The sequence below is a fragment of the Delphinapterus leucas genome, chromosome 12 (genome assembly GCF_059928025.1).
Source record: "Delphinapterus leucas isolate spDelLeu-1000000601 "Yukka" chromosome 12, BTC_Dleu_Yukka2, whole genome shotgun sequence".
Taxonomy (NCBI): Eukaryota; Metazoa; Chordata; class Mammalia; order Artiodactyla; family Monodontidae; genus Delphinapterus; species Delphinapterus leucas.
In genome coordinates, this window is record NC_143140.1 from 66676641 (window position 1) to 66693083 (window position 16443).

A 16443-nucleotide genomic window follows, 5' to 3' on the forward strand; every position below is an offset into this window, starting at 1 on the left:
ATGGCCGAGGAAAGCATTGCTGCTGGGGGTGTAATGGACGTTAATACTGCTCTGGAAGAGGTGCTGAGCCCCGCTTTCATCCGCGATGGCCTAGCACATGCCCATCTCTGTGTGCTTGCATCCAACTGTGATGAGCCTATGTATGTCGAGTTGGTGGAGGCCCTTTGTGCTGAGCACCAAATCAACCTGATTAAGGTTGATGACAAGAAACTAGGGGAATGGGTAGGCCTCTGTAAAACTGACAGAGAGGGAAAACCCCATAAAGTGGTTGGTTGCAGTTGTGTGGTGGTTAAGGACTATGGCAAAGAGGCTCAGGCCAAGGATGTCACCGAGGAGTATGTCAAATGCAAGAAATGATCAAATAAACAAACTGGGCTCTTGTTCCTCAACAAACAAACACACATAAAAACTCGTCATATCCTTTTGGTATAGAGTGAGAATAGCTTTTCTCATGCAAAAAAAAAATGGATTCTATTTTGATTTTTAAAATTTAACAAACATTCACTGAGAATTGGCTAAATGCCTTGTACTCTGCTAAGTGCTGGAGAGTAAAAAACAACAGCTCCTGTAGTCAAGAAGTTTCCAGGCTAGAATATTTCATTTCCACAAAAGTAGTGCTATGCGATTAAGATTACATTAAATATTATAACCAAAAAAAGACAGTGATTTTCAAGATACGTTCTTAGTGGAACTACTGTTTAAACTGCAGTGTATTAATAGGCAATACTGCAAGGAAGTGTTCTGCAGTCAAGTAAGTTTGGAAAATGCTGATTAGGCAAATTTAAATCGGATTCTTTTTGTGCCCCTCCTCCAGGAGGCAGGGTGGTGATCAGCCTCCCCAATTTACCTGAGCTCAGAATTATTAAACACCTCCAGGAGCAGGGTCTTGTGGAAAACAATTTTTAACAATGAAATATTCATTTTTAATAACTTTAAAACTTTTGTTAAAGGACACTTGCTGAACCAGAAAGTTCCAAGTGACAGTTCTCAGGGGACTGAAAGATCTGCTGCGTGACAGTTTGCTTTCATAGTTGGAGAGCGCCCTGAGCTTGTCAACTTTTTACCTGACATGCTACTCCTCAGAAAATCCCAGCTCCTGCCTTGCCTTGTTTCCTCAGCCATCCCATAGTCCTCCGATGATAAGAGATGGGAAAAATAGAAAGGGAGTAACCAGGAACGTCACAGAGCGGTGGCAGGTGCACTGACACGAGGGCAAATTCCTTGGCTTGATTTGGAGAGCAGCTGGGTCAGGCATCACCCTATGAATCTCCTGGGGTAACTCAGCTCCATGACACTTTCATAAACCTGAGTATTTATTTTACCAAGTGAGATGTTTCTCTGAGGCTTTGTTTATATACAGGGATAGTGGAGGCAGCTGTGAGGGACGTGGCCAAGACATTCCAGGCACCACCCCTGGCCCCTTGGATTTTCCTTGAACACAGACGCCTGTTTTAGGGGAGATTTCTAGTGGTGCTTTATAGCTTTCAAAGTGCTTTTACATAGTTCATTGCATTTGATCCTTTTATCAACCCCCTGAATTAGCGTGGCAGGAATCCTTTCCACTTTAGAGATGAGCAATTTAGGTCTAGAGATGAAAGCACTTGCCTAGAGTTACATGCTAAGGAAATAACCAAATCAGCATTAGGACACAGGTGCACTGCTTCCCAAGAATCACCTTGAGATTTAGTAGGTCGATGATGTGGCCAGAGGTTCTGCCTTCCTAACAGTCTCCTAGGTGATTCTGATATGGCTGGTTCCTGCTAGACCATACTTTGAATAGCAAGGTTCTAACCTAATTGCCTTACATAAATAAAAATTAATTGAAAATGTATGGGCAATTTATTTCCAAAAAGCCATCTTACCAAGATGTCACTTGAGTAACTCTGACTCATGATGGCACTAGATGTGTCTCTGTGGTCACTTAGCTATGTTGCTCATTCTTTCAGCCATATCTGTCATTTCTTTGGCCAGGGATGCTCCTGCCGTATGCTTTGCATTGAACACTCTCTTTTCTATTTCATATTCTTTATTCACATCTGTCCATCTATCTCCCAAGTTTAAATAGTTCATCTCATCTTTCTACTAATTTGGATCCATCTAATTCATCAAAATTCAAAATATATCTTTACCAAGAATTTCCCCCAATTGAATTAAACCATCCAATCCATATCTCAGGGACTCAATTAATAAATCTCTACAAATATGATAGGTATTAAATTTTTTTGGTAGCCTATAATATATTCTATGTAATACACACATTTGTATAGAGTAATATTTACTATAAGGAAAGAATAGATTTTAAAAAATATATTTATTGGAGTATAATTGCTTTACAATGTTGTGTTAGTTTCTGCTGTATAACAAAGTGAATCCGCTGTACATATACATATATCCCCATATCCCCTCCCTCTTGCATCTCCCTCCTACCCTCCCTATCCCACCCCTCTAGAGGGGTCACAAAGCACCGAGCTGATCTCCCTGTGCTATGCGGCTGCTTCCCACTAGCTATCTCTTTTACATTTGGTAGTGTATATATGTCAATGCTACTCTCTCACTGCGTCCCAGCTTACAATTCCCCCTCCTTGTGTCCTCAAGTCCATTCTCTACATCTGCTTCTTTATTCCTGTCCTACCCCTAGGTTCATCAGAACCATTTTTCTTTAGATTCCATATATATGTGTTAGCATACAGTATTTGTTTTTCTTTTTCTGACTTACTTCACTCTGTATGACAGACTCTGTGTCCATCCACCTCACTACAAATAACTCAATTTCGTTTCTTTTTATGGCTAAGTAATTTTCCATTGTATATATGTGCCACATCTTCTTTATCCATTCATCTGTCGATGGACACTTAGGTTGATTCCATGTTCTGGCTGTTGTAAATAGTGCTGCAATGAGTATTGGGGTACATGTGTCTTTTTGAATTATGGTTTTCTCAGGGTATATGCCCAGCGGTGGGATTGCTGGGTCATATGATTGTTCTACTTTTAGTTTCTTAAGGAATTTCCATACTGTTCTCCATAGTGGCTGTATCAATTTACATTCCCATCAATAGCGCAAGAGGGTTCCCTTTTCTCCACACCGTCTCCAGCATTTATTGTTGGTAGATTTTTGGATGATGGCCATTCTGCCCAGTGTGAGGTGACACTTCATTGTGGTTTTGATTTGCATTTCTCTAATGATTAGTGATGTTGAGCATCCTTTCATCTGTTTTTTGGCAATCTGCATGTCTTTGGAGAAATGTCTGCTTAGGTCTTACGCCCATCTTTGGATTGGGTTGTTCGTTTTTTTTGAGTTTTGTTTAGTTTTTTTTTTTTTCAGGAGGATAATGTAGTAATATATTTCATAAGGCAGAAAAAAACACATTCCTTGACCCAAAAATTCCATTATTTTTAAGGAAGTAATCAGACAGTTATACAAATGACTTTTTATTCACACACACACACTGTATTTTATTTTTACAAGAGATGAATAGACTGACACCAAGCATTGTAAATGGAGGACCACAACAGAAGCAACAATGATTGCAATTACCAAACATGAAACACACTCATACTATGTCATAATATTGACATTCAGTCCAGTAATCCTCCACATTACCAGCTCCTTTACTTTGCAGTGAAAATTGATTTGTATATTTTTTGCCTCTGAGTCCTTGTGGGAATTTTTTTTTATTCAAACAGAAAGTCACAAAAATTATAATCATCCTCATCAGTTCACTCAGTGCCATGTAATTAATTTTTTTTTCATCTTGATCTTTTGTTAGCACTTTTATGAGTTCATCAGTTTTCCATTAGCGTTCTGAAAAGGCTTATTCATTCAGTTCAGCAGTGTAGTCAGTTACCAGAAACCTGTACTTGTCAGAGTCTTTTCCATGAATTCCTTGAAGATGAAACCCTTTTATAGGAACATTTTTGCAAAAGCATCAGAGTCCACCCAGAACTGTCTGTAAATGACAAAAGACTTAAAAATGACCACGGTAAAGATTTGATGACAGTTCGTAATAATGCAATTGACAAGGAAATTTAGTTATTTCTGAGATACACATTTTAGAGTAATAACTAGAATTATGACTTATAACATTATACCAAAACATATAAGATTTTTAGAAATTTCATGTAATGTCTGAAACGTTTATATTAACATATTTCCATACAAATAACCCAAAGAAAGTTTGCTATTAGTTGTTTTTTTGTTGTTGTTTGCTTGTTTATACTGCAGGTTCTTATTAGTCATCAATTTTATACACATCAGTGTATACATGTCAATCCCAATCGCCCAATTAAGCACACCACCATCCCCACCCCACCGCGGTTTTACCCCATTGGTGACCATATGCTTGTTCTCTACATCTGTGTCTCAACTTCTGCCCTGCAAACCGGTTCATCTGTACCATTTTTCTAGGTTCCACATACATGCATTAATATACGATATTTGTTTTTCTCTTTCTGACATATTTCGCTCTGTATAACAGTCTCTAGGTCCATCCACGTCTCAACAAATGACTCAATTTCGTTTCTTTTTATGGCTGAGCAATATTCCATTGTATATATGTACCACAACTTCTTTATCCATTCGTCTGTTGATGGGCATTTAGGTTGCTTCCATGACCTGGCTATTGTAAATAGTGCTGCAATGAACATTGGGGTGCATGTGTCTTTTTGAATTATGGTTTTCTCTGGGTATATGCCCAGTAGTGGGATTGCTGGATCATATGGTAATTCTATTTTTAGTTTTTTAAGGAACCTCCATACTGTTCTCCATAGTGACTGTATCAATTTACATTCCCACCAATAGTGCAAGAGGGTTCCCTTTTCTCCACACCCTCTCCAGCATTTGTTGTTTGTAGATTTTCTGATGATGCCCATTCTAACAGGTGTGAGGTGATACCTCATTGTAGTTTTGATTTGCATTTCTCTAATAATTAGTGATGTTGAGCAGCTTTTCATGTGCTTCTTGGCCATCTGTATGTCTTCTTTGGAGAAATGTCTATTTAGGTCTTCTGCCCATTTTTGGATTGGGTTGTTTGTTTCTTTAATATTGAGCTGCATGAGCTGTTTATATATTTTGGAGATTAATCCTTTGTCCATTGATTCATTTGCAAATATTTTCTCCCATTGTGAAGGTTGTCTTCTCGTCTTTTTTATGGTTTCCTTTGCTGTGCAAAAGCTTTTAAGTTGCATTAGGTCCCATTTGTTTATTTTTGTTTTAATTTGTATTTCTCTAGGAGGTGCTTCAAAAAGGATCTTGCTGTGATTTATGTCATAGAGTGTTCTTCCTATGTTTTCCTCTAAGGGCTTTATAGTGTCTGGCTTTATATTTAGGTCTTTAATCCATTTTGAGTTTATTTTTTGTGTATGGTGTTAGGAAGTGTTCTAATTTCATTCTTTTAATGTAGCTGTCCAGCTTTCCCAGCCTCACCTCTTGAAGAGGCTGTCTTTTCTCCATTGTATATTCTTGCCTCCTTTATCAAAGATAAGGTGACCATATGTACATGGGTTTATCTCTGGGCTTTCTATCCTGTTCCATTGATCTATATTTCTGGTTTTGTGCCAGTACCATACTGTCTTGATTACTGTAGTTTTGTAGTATAGTCTGAAGTCCGGGAGCCTGATTCCTCCAGCTCCGTTTTTCTTTCTCAAGATTGTGCTGGCTATTTGGGGTCTTTGGTGTTTCCATACAAACTAAAATTTTTTGTTCTAGTTCTGTGAAAAATGTCATTGGTGGTTTGATAGGGATTAAATTGAATCTGTAGATTGCTTTGGGTAATAGAGTCATTTTCACAATGTTAATTCTTTCAATCCAAGAACATGGTATATCTCTCCATCTGTTTGTACCATCTTTAATTTCTTTAATCAGTGTCTTATAGTTTTCTGCATGCAGGTCTTTTGTCTCCTTAGGTAGGTTTACTCCTAAGTATTTTATTCTTTTTGTTGTAGTGGTAAATGGGAATGTTTCCTTAATTTCTCTTTCAGAATTTTCATCATTAGTGTATAGGAATGCAAGAGATTTCTGTGCATTAATTTTGTATCCTGCTACTTTACCAAATTCATTTATTAGCTCTAGTAGTTTTCTGGTAGCATGTTTAGGATTCTCTATGTATACTATCATGTCATCTGCCAACAGTGACAGTTTTACTTCTTTTCTCATTTGGATTCCTTTTATTTTTTGTTCTTCTCTGATTGCTGTGGCTAAAACTTCCAAAACTATGTTGAATAATAGTGGTGAGAGTGAGCAACCTTGTCTTGTTCGTGATGTTAGAGAAAACGGTTTCAGTTTTTCACCATTGAAAACAATGTTGGCTCTGGGTTTGTCATATATGGCCTTTATTATGTTAAGGTAGGTTCCTTCTATGCCTACTTTCTGCAGGGTTTTTATCATAAATAGTGTTGAATTTTGTCAAAAGCTTTTTTTGCATCTATTGAGATTATCATATGGTTTTTATCCTTAAATTTGTTAATATGGTGTGTCACATTGATTGATTTTCGTATATTGAAGAATCCTTGCATTCCTGGGATAAACCTCACTTGATCATGGTGCATGATCCTTTTAATATGCTGTTGGATTCTGTTTTCTAATATTTTGTTGAGGATTTTTGCATCTATGTTCATCAGTGATATTGGCCTATAGTTTCTTTTATTTGTGACATCTTTGTCTGGTTTTGGTATCAGGGTGATGGTGGCTTCATAGATTGAGTTTGGGAGTGTTCCTCCCTCTGTAATATTTTGGAAGAGTTTGAGAAGGATAGGTGTTAGCTCTTTTCTAAATGTTTGATGGAATTCACATGTTAAGCCATCTGGTCCTGGACTTTTGTTTGTCTGAATATATATATATATATTTGTCAGAATATTTTTAATCACAGTTTCAGGTTCAGTGCTTGTGACTGGTCTGTTCATATTTTCTATTTCTTCCTGGTTCAGTCTTGGAAGCTTGTACCTTTCTCAGAATTTGTCCATTTCTTCTAGGTTGTCCATTTTATTGGCATATAGTTGCTTGTAGTAATCTCTCATGATCCTTTGTATTTCTGCAGTGTCAGTTGTTACTTCTGCTATTTCATTTCTAATTCTGTGGATTTGAATCTTCTCCCTTTTTTTCTTGATGAATCTGGCTAGTGGTTTATCAATTTTGTTAGTCTTGTCAAAGAACCAGATTTAGTTTTATTGATCTTTGCAGTTGTTTCCTTCATTTCTTTTTCATTTATTTCTGATCTGATCTTTATGATTTCTTTCCTTCTGCTAAATTTATTTTGTTGTTGTTGTTCTTCTTTCTCTAATTGCTTGAGGTGTAAGGTTAGGTTGTTTATTTGATATTTTTATTGTTCCTTGACGTAGGATTGTATTGCTATAAACTTCCCTCTTAGAGCTGCTTTTGCTGCATCCCATATGTTTTGGGTTGTCATGTTTTCATTGTCATTTGTTTCTAGGTATTTTTTGATTTCCTCTTTGAATTTTTCAGTGATCTCTTGGTTATTTAGTAGCCTCCATGTATTTCTATTTTTTACAGTTTTTTTTCCTGTAATTGATACCTAGTCTCATAGCATTGTGGTCAGAAAAGATGCTTGATATGATTTCAGTTTTCTTAAACTTACTGAGGCTTGTTTTGTGTCCCAAGATATGATTTATCTGGAGAAAGTTCCATGAGCACTTGAGAAGAAAGTGTATTCTATTGTTTTTGGATGGAATGTCCTATAAACATTAACTAAGTCCATCTTGTTTAATGTGTCATTTAAAGCTTGTGTTCCCTTATTTATTTTCATTTTGAATGATCTGTCCATTGGTGAAAGTGGGGTGTTAAAGTCCCCTACTATTATTGTGTTACTGTCGATTTCCCCTTTTGTGGCTGTGAGCATTTGCCTTATGTTTTGAGGTGTTCCTATGTTGGGTGCATAAATATTTACAATTGTTATATCCTCTGCTTGGATTGATCCCTTGATCACTATTTCTTTGTCTCTTTAATAGTCTTTATTTTAAAGTCTATTTTGTCTGATATGAGAATTGCTACTCTAGCTTTCTTTTGATTTCCATTTGCATGGAATATCTTTTTCCATCCCCTCACTTCCAATCTGTATGTGTCCCTAGGTCTGAAGTGGGTCTCCTGTAGACGGCATATATATGGGTCTTGTTTTTGTATTTATTCAGCCAGTCTATGTCTTTTGGTTGGAGCATTTAATCCATTCACATTTAAGGTAATTATCGATATGTATGTTCCTATTACAATTTTCTTAATTATTTTGGGTTTGTTTTTGTAGGTCCTTTTCATCTCTTGTGTTTCCCACTTAAAGAAGGTCCTTTAGCATTTGTTGTAAAGCTGGTTTGGTGGTGCTGAATTCTCTTAGCTTTTGCTTGTCTGTAAAGCTTTTGATTTCTCTGTCAAATCTGAATGAGATCCTTGCTGGGTAGAGTAATCTTGGTTGTAGGATTTTCCCTTTCATCACATTAAATATGTCCTGCCACTCCCTTCTGGCTTGCAGAGTTTCTGCTGAAAGATCAGCTGTTAACCTTATGGGGATTCCCTTGTATGTTATTTGCTGCTTTTCCCTTGCTGCTTTTAATAATTTTTCTTTGATTTGAATTTTTGATAGTTTGATTAATATGTGTCTTGGCATGTCTCTCCTTGGTTTTATCCTGTATGGGACCCTCTGTGCTTCCTGTATTTGACAGACTCTTTCCTTTCCCATATTAGGGAAGTTTTCAACTATAATCTCTTCAAATATATTCTCAGATACTTCCTTTTTCTCTTCTTCTTCTGTGACCCCCATTATTCAAATGTTGGTGCATTTAGTGTTGTCCCAGAGGTCTCTGAGACTGTCCTCAATTATTTTCATTCTTTTTTCTTTATTGTGCTCTGCGTCAGTTGTTTCCACTATTTTATCTTCCAGGTCACTTATCCTTTCTTCTGCCTCATCTATCCTTTATTCTGCTATTGCTTCCTTCTAGAGAATTTTTAATTTCATTTATTGTGTTGTTCATCATTGTTTGTTTGCTGTTTAGTTCCTCTAGGTCCTTGTTAAACATTTCTTGTATTTTCTGCATTGTATTTCCAGGATTTTGGATCATCTTTACTCTGAATTATTTTTCAGGTAGACTGCCTATTTCCTCTTCATTTGTTTGGTCTGGTAGGTTTTTACCTTCCTCCTTCATCTGCATATTTCTCTGTCTGCTCATTTTGTTTAACTTACTGTGTTTGGGGTCTCCTTTTTGCAGAGACAAAAAGACACCTTTTTGTTTTTGGTGTCTGCTCTCAGTGGGTGAGGTTGGTTCAGTGGCTTGTGTAAGCTTCCTGTTGGAAGGGACTGGTGCCTGTGTTCTGTTGGGTGGGGCTGGATCTTGTCTTTCTGGTGGGCAGGGCTGCATCCTGTGGTGTGTTTTTGGGTGTTTGTGAACTTAGTATGACTTTAGGCAGCCTTTCTGCTAATGGGTGTGGTTGTGCTTCTGTCTTGCAAGTTGTTTGGCATGGGGCATCCAGTAGTGGAGCTTGCTGGCCATTGGGTGGAGCTGGATCTTAGATTTGAGACTGAGATCTCTGGTAGAGCTCTTGCCGATTGATATTATGTGGGGCTGGGAGGTCTCTGGTTGTCCAATGTACTGAACTTGGCTCTCCCTCCTCAGAGGCTCAGGCCTGACACCCAGCCAGAGCACCAAGACCCTGCCAGCAACACAGCTTGGAAGAAAAGGAAGAAAAAAAAACTGAAACAGACAGAACCTGAAACCAAATGGTAAAAGCATAACTAAACAGACAAAACCACACAAAGAAACATATGCACACACACTCATAAAAAGAAGACAAACAAACAGCAACAACAAAAAATGAACCGTCAGAACCCTAGAAAAAATGGTAAAAGCAAACCTAAACAGACGAAATCACACAAAGAAACACATATACACACTCAGAAAAAAAGAAAAAAGAAAAATAAAGAAAGAAAGAAGACAGCAACCAAACCAATAAACAAAGCCACCAATGATAACAAACACTAAAAACGAAACTAAGATAAATATAAAAACCAGAAACAAATCAGACGCAGAAAGCAAATCCCAAGTCTCCAGTTGCTCCCAAAGTCCATTTCCTCAATTTTGGGAACATTTATTGTCTATTCAGGTATTCCACAGATGCGGGGTTCATCAAGTTGACTGTGTGGATTTAATCCGCTCCTCCTAAGGCTGCATGGAGAAGTTTATCTTTCTCTTCTTTATTCACACAGATCCTGGAGTTCATCTTTGGTTTTGGTCCCACCTCTGCTTGTAGGCCACCCTCAGGTGTCTGTTCCCTGCCCAGACAGGAGGGGGTTAAAGCTGCTGCTGATTAGGTTTCTCTTGCTCACTCAGGACTGGGAGAGGGAGGGGTACGTTAGTCATAATTGGAGTGTGGGCCAAGCTTTTGGCAGCTGAGGCTGGCGTGACACTGCAACAGCCTGAGGTGCTCCATGTGTTCTCCTGGGGAAGTTATCCCTGGATCACGGGACCCTGGCAGTGGTGGGCTGCACTGGCTCCCAGGGGGGTGTGGATAGTGACCTGTGCTTGCACACAGGATTCTTAGTGGCAGCGGCAGCAGTGTTAGCGTTTCATGCCTGTCTCTGGGGTCCGAGCTGATAGCCGTGGCTCGTGCCTCTCTCTGGAGCTCGCTTACGCAGTGCTCTGCCTTCTGTGGGTACACAGAGCAGGAATCACCTCTCCTCGGGCACCCAGAATCAATGGTCTCTTCCCTCTTCAGCAGGTCCAGACTTTTTCCCGGACTCCCTCCCAGCTAGCTGTGGCACACTAACCCCTTTCAGGCTGTGTTCACACAGCCAACCCCAGTCCTCTCCCTGGGATCTGACCTCCAAAGCCCGAGCCTCAGCTCCCAGCCCCGCCTGCCCCGGTGGGTGAGCAGACAAGTCTCTCGGGCTGGTGAGTGCTGGTCGGCACCAATTCTCTGTGCGGGAATCTCTCTGCTTTGCCCTCCGCACCCCTGTTGCTGTGCTCTCCTCCATGGCTCTGAGACTTCCCCCCGCCCCGCTGCCCACCCCCCGTCTCCACCACTGAAGGGCCTTCCTAGTGTGTGGAAACTTTTCCTCCTTCACAGCTCCCTCCCAGAGGTGCAGGTCCTGTCCCTATTCTTTTGCCTCTGTTTTTTCTTTTTTCTTTTGCCCTACCCAGGTGCGTGGGGATTTTCTTGCCTTTTGGGAAGTCTGAGGTCTTCTGCCAGCGTTCAGTAGGTGTTCTGTAGGAGTTGTTCCACATGTAGGTGTATTTTTGATGTATTTGTGGGGAGGAAGGTGATCTCCACGTCTTACTCCTCTGCCATCTTGAAGGTCTCTTGGAAAGAATAGATTTTTAACTGTAGTTCTCTTGTGGATACATTTTTTTCTAGGTAGGTGAAGTGTCTCGGAATTGTATCTTGATTTAGCAGATGTGTAAGGGGTACCATGGTACAGATAACAGTGTGAGGTAATGGTTTCTATCTGGCTTCTGGAATCACACAGGCTTGATTTGAATCCCAGAACGTCTATCTATGTGATCTGGGAAGTTTATCTAACTTCTTCTATACAACGAGAGTAAATGATAGTACTTATCTCTTAACATTAGATGTTTAATAAATGTTAGAACAACATTTTCTGTTTTACAGAGAATAATTGATGTATGCATGTTATTGTCATAATATGTTGAATTTCACTTTAATATCAATTTCATAAAATTGTACATGAGGATAAGGTGCTGAGTGAATAGATAAATGATTAATTGACAATTATATACCTTTGAGAGCTACAGTGTATGATCCTGGAGTCTTTGCTTTCTAAAGCTGTAAGATTTATTTTCTAATTTAAATAATTTAAGATTATTATGTATATTTAAAAATCCTCAAATAGAATTCTTGAGTTTTCAAAATAAATGTTTATTATTTTTTTTAATTTGGAAGGTTCTTGTTAAAAAATTCAAAACAAAAATAATCTGTGACCTTTGTAATTATCAAGTTTGTTTTCAGTAAGGTATGAAATATCAAAAGAGGTAACTCATTGTCATAGTAAATTATATAAAGCCTTTCAAAATAATTCCGAAACTTTTTTAGGGGTCAGAAATCTAGAGAGAGTTTGAATGTACACCATATAGTAGAGAAGGCGGGACAGGTTCTAGGGGGAAACCATGTCCTTTTTAACCAACAACATGTCTCTTAACATTCATGCATACATTACTACTTCATGCAACCATAGTGTAAACATGACAATATTTATTATTGAATACATTTCAAAAAATAGTGATGAAAAGTTGAGCAAGATTACTTATTCTTGATAAATTAAATTTATATTGTGTGAGAAAATTGGCAGTCTTCTTAACAAATAAACTTCTAAATTTCAGTAAGAGCAGTGTAGGAATAATTATAAAAATCATGTAATATATTGAGAGATTATAATCATAAAAGCATGTATATGGATGTGGATGAACTTTCCACTCTTCTAAGACCACCTTCTTCACTATATTGCCCTCTTTTTTTTGCAAGAACAAATTTCATCAATTCTTTGCTTTCTAATGAGTCATTCCTATCAACAGACAAACATGTTATTTCTTCAGTCTTAACCTGTTATGAAGAAAATCTTCCTCAGCCTCACTTTCTTTTTCAGGTTTTGCCCATTTTCTCTGCTTATAGAATAATTTCTCAAGAGTTGACTTGTTGCCTTTGATTCCTCTTTCCCCATGCCTCTTGAATCCACACTAATCAGCCTTTCACTCTTATCCTTTCACTCCACCAAAACAGCTCTGTTAAGGTCCCCAATGACCTCTACATTGTTGAATCCAATAGTAAATTCTCAGTCTTTATGTCATTCAGCCTCTCAGTAGCATTTAATGCACATGATCACTCCTGTGAAAAATGCTTTCTCCATGCCCCACACTGAACTCTTGATCTTTAAAACATGCTCCTCCCATAGTAAATGGCAACTCCATCTTTCCCATTACTTGGACCAAAATTCTTGGTGTCATCCTTGACTTCTTTCTTTCTCTTAAACCCCAAATCTGATCTGTTGTCCAATCCTATTGGCTCTATGATCAAAGTATATCCAGAAATCTGGGCACTTCTACTCTTGATGGAAGATACCATCATCTCCCACCTGGATTATTACAAATTTCCCAAATTGTCTCCCTCTTTCCACCCTGTCCTTTCCTATGGTCCATTCTCCATACAACAGCCAGGAATGCTTTCAAGAAGTTAAGACATATAATATCATTTCTTCATTCAAAATTCTCCAATGACTTACCACGTCATTCAGAGTAAAAGCTGATCTCCTCATGACGCCTATGAGTCCTGTATCATCTGGTGCCTGCTACTTCTGTAATCCTGACACCCCGATAGCTTTGATACACACGTGTCAGGGATATTGAACTTGTTGTGTCCTTTGCTTGGATCTCCTTGTGGCTCACTCTCTCAATTTCTTTAAGAGTTTGTTCAAATTTCACCTTTTCAATGAAGCTTTCCTTGACCTGCTTATTTAAAATTGTAAGTCCTAGCCCTTTATACTCCCAGCCCTCTTCCATGCTTTATTTTTCTTTACTGCACTTGCTACCAAATAACGAAATATATATTTTATGTAAATGCCATCAGAGTAGGGATTTTTTTCCATTGCTGTATCCCAGCACCTAGAACTTGTTCTGGCACATTATATGTATAATTTGATCCATTCATATATATGAATGGATCAAATTAAAAATAAATTCAGCCTAATTTGGTTTAATAAAATTACTTGCATTCACCTTACGTTGAACATCTGGAATTTTGTTCATATTGACTGTAGAGTATTTTAGATTCCAATCCAGTGATAATCCAATGATAAATTTCAAAGGTTGTTTAAGGGGCTTCCCTGGTGGTGCAGTGGTTGAGAGTCCGCCTGCCGATGCAGGGGGCATGGGTTCGTGCCCCGGTCCGGGAGGATCCCACGTGCCGCAGAGCAGCTGGACCCGTGAGCCATGGCAGCTGGGCCTGCACGTCCAGAGCCTGTGCTCCACAACGGGAGAGGCCACGACAGTGAGAGGCCCGTGTACCGCTAAAAATAATAATAAATAAATAAATAAAATATACTTGGGAGGTATGGTTGGTAACTTTAAAAAAAAAAAAGGTTGTTTAAGTATTTTAAGAAATATTGGTTTCAATGAGAACATTACTTTATGGGAAGTATTCTACATTTGTAGTAAATGCATCAAGGAACTAGTGTATGTGAGAAGGCCCTGGCATGGATTATCAGTGATTATCAGCTTCTCAACAGTGTTCGCCTGGCTGTAAATATGGTTCTTTCCATAGTCAATGATTTAATGAGAACACTGTAGTCAAATGGAAAGAGCCTGAGATTTTAAGAAGCCTAAGCTACCCCTCATCTGTTGTGTGACCCTGGGTGAATTATTTAACCTCATTGGGTCTAAAAAAATGGTAACAACAGCAGGTTAATTGTGATGATTAAATGAAGTCTAAAAAATTCTTTGAGAGCAGGGACTTTGTTTTGTTCACTGTTATATTCTCAGTAAGTATGACATGTGAACAGTGTGTATCCAGTATATATTCAATAAAATAAATACTTGTTGAATGAATGAATAATGTGTGTAAAATACATAGACCAGTCCATGGCACAGTGTAGGCACTCAATAAATGGTATCTATATGATAGATATTAGCAAATTAACTACATATCTTTAATTACACAGAACACTTGGACATTTAAGGACATATAGTAGATTCTAGCTGACTTTAATTGTTGTTTTTTATTGGATAGAATTGAAGATGTTTGATTGAGTTTATAAATCAGAATTTTAAATGTAGAGTTAGAAAGTATTTTTATTTGCTTTTCCCTTGATGACAAGAACCATTCAACACTGAAACTATAGCTGTGGTTAAAATAGAAGCTGCAATACATTTTTGTTAACAGTAATGTCAAAATACAATTTCCTTTGGTTTTTCTATGAATTTGATGGTAGAACTACAAGTTAATGGTCCTGATGCTTTTAACTGAGTTGATAACCCACGGTCTCCTCACATAGTGCTACCACAGCAGAATCCAGATATAGCAGTTATCCAGTTACAACACCTTGTAGACAGATCTTTGCTCATGTGTTCAATGGTTACCAGCACAGTGTTGGCCATATATACCTCTAGACACAGAAGAGTTAACAGCAGAGGAATTGGAATTGAAATATCTAAATTCTAGTCACAGAGCTACAGTAAGTAAACATATGATGTTAAATTATTTGACTCAGTTCCTGATCTATTAAAGGTGGATAAAAAGTACATGCTTTATCCATATTTTAATGTAATTTAGAAAGGACAAGTACTTATTTACCCAGGGTTGCTTTGGTTTCAAGCAACATCTAAAGCTTGTTTAAATAAAGGGAGAGTTTTAATAAGATAACAGGCATATCTCATGAAACCAAAGATGAGATGTGTCACTAAGGTGTGAATGAGGTTTTGGAACAGAGAACTAGAAAGCCCTCAGAAACCATAGCTCCTTAATCAACTGCCTCTTCTCTGCACCGCTTGTGTTCTTTATGTTGCTTTGTGTTTCTAATTCATTTTCTCGGTTTTCCCCATAGATTGGCTCTATTGTTTGGCTCTTTATCACACCAAGTCTTCAGTTGGTAGTCTTAGCCACTAATCTAGCAACTTGACAAGTAGAGTGCCCTCAGAAAATCAATTCAGTCTCTCTGTGTTTTACAGCAAATTCCCAGAAAAGAGAATCTCAGAGACCTTGCTTGGATTAGGTGTCCTCTCTGGTCCAATCAGCCATGGCTCAGGTTTGGGTTACATTTCTTGCTGCTCATTCAGTGGGTTCTGAGGGAACTATGGGTAGACTGTTTAAAAGAGTGTCAGTGTGCAAACAAAATGATTAGCTTTTCCAGTTCATGTCTAAACTTAATTGGAGATTAAAATTAAATATATGAAAATTTTAAATTGATCATCTGTGTGTTTTTCCCAGTATATTGACACTTGATGTAAAACATTTCTATTGTCAAGAAAATTGACTTGATTATCTATGATCTGAAAAGGTTAATTTACTCAGAGAAGTGTCTAATTTACAAGTATGGAGTGATAAAGTCGGGGGGGGCAGTGTTCAGAGTGCTTCATTTGAGGTTTTAACACCACAACTTCCTTCTCCCAACACCTCAGTGACACCCACTCACTTAACTTTCAACTCGTTTTTTCTGATATTAAAGAGAATATGAAACAGCAAACTAGCAAACAAAAAACTCTGGGAAATATTTAGATCCTTATAAAAACACAGGAAGAAAGAGCTTGCTGGAAATGTTTTCAAAAAGTTATATCTCTGGGGTATATGATCTATCTCAAATAATTTGTTTTTATTTCATTTTATGTAAACATATATATACACACTCACACTGCCAAATTAATATTGACTGGAATCCAGTGTGTTTTTGGTTACCTGAGTACTCTGGAAAGTCTCTTTTCAAAGATTTCTAAATGAACTTTACTCAT

The 16443-nt window shown here is 38.0% G+C and overlaps 1 pseudogene; it reads left to right on the forward strand.

Annotated features, from left to right (window-relative positions):
* LOC149747891 (small ribosomal subunit protein eS12 pseudogene) overlaps positions 1 to 16443 on the forward strand; it is a 62296-nt pseudogene continuing 45853 nt past the window's right edge.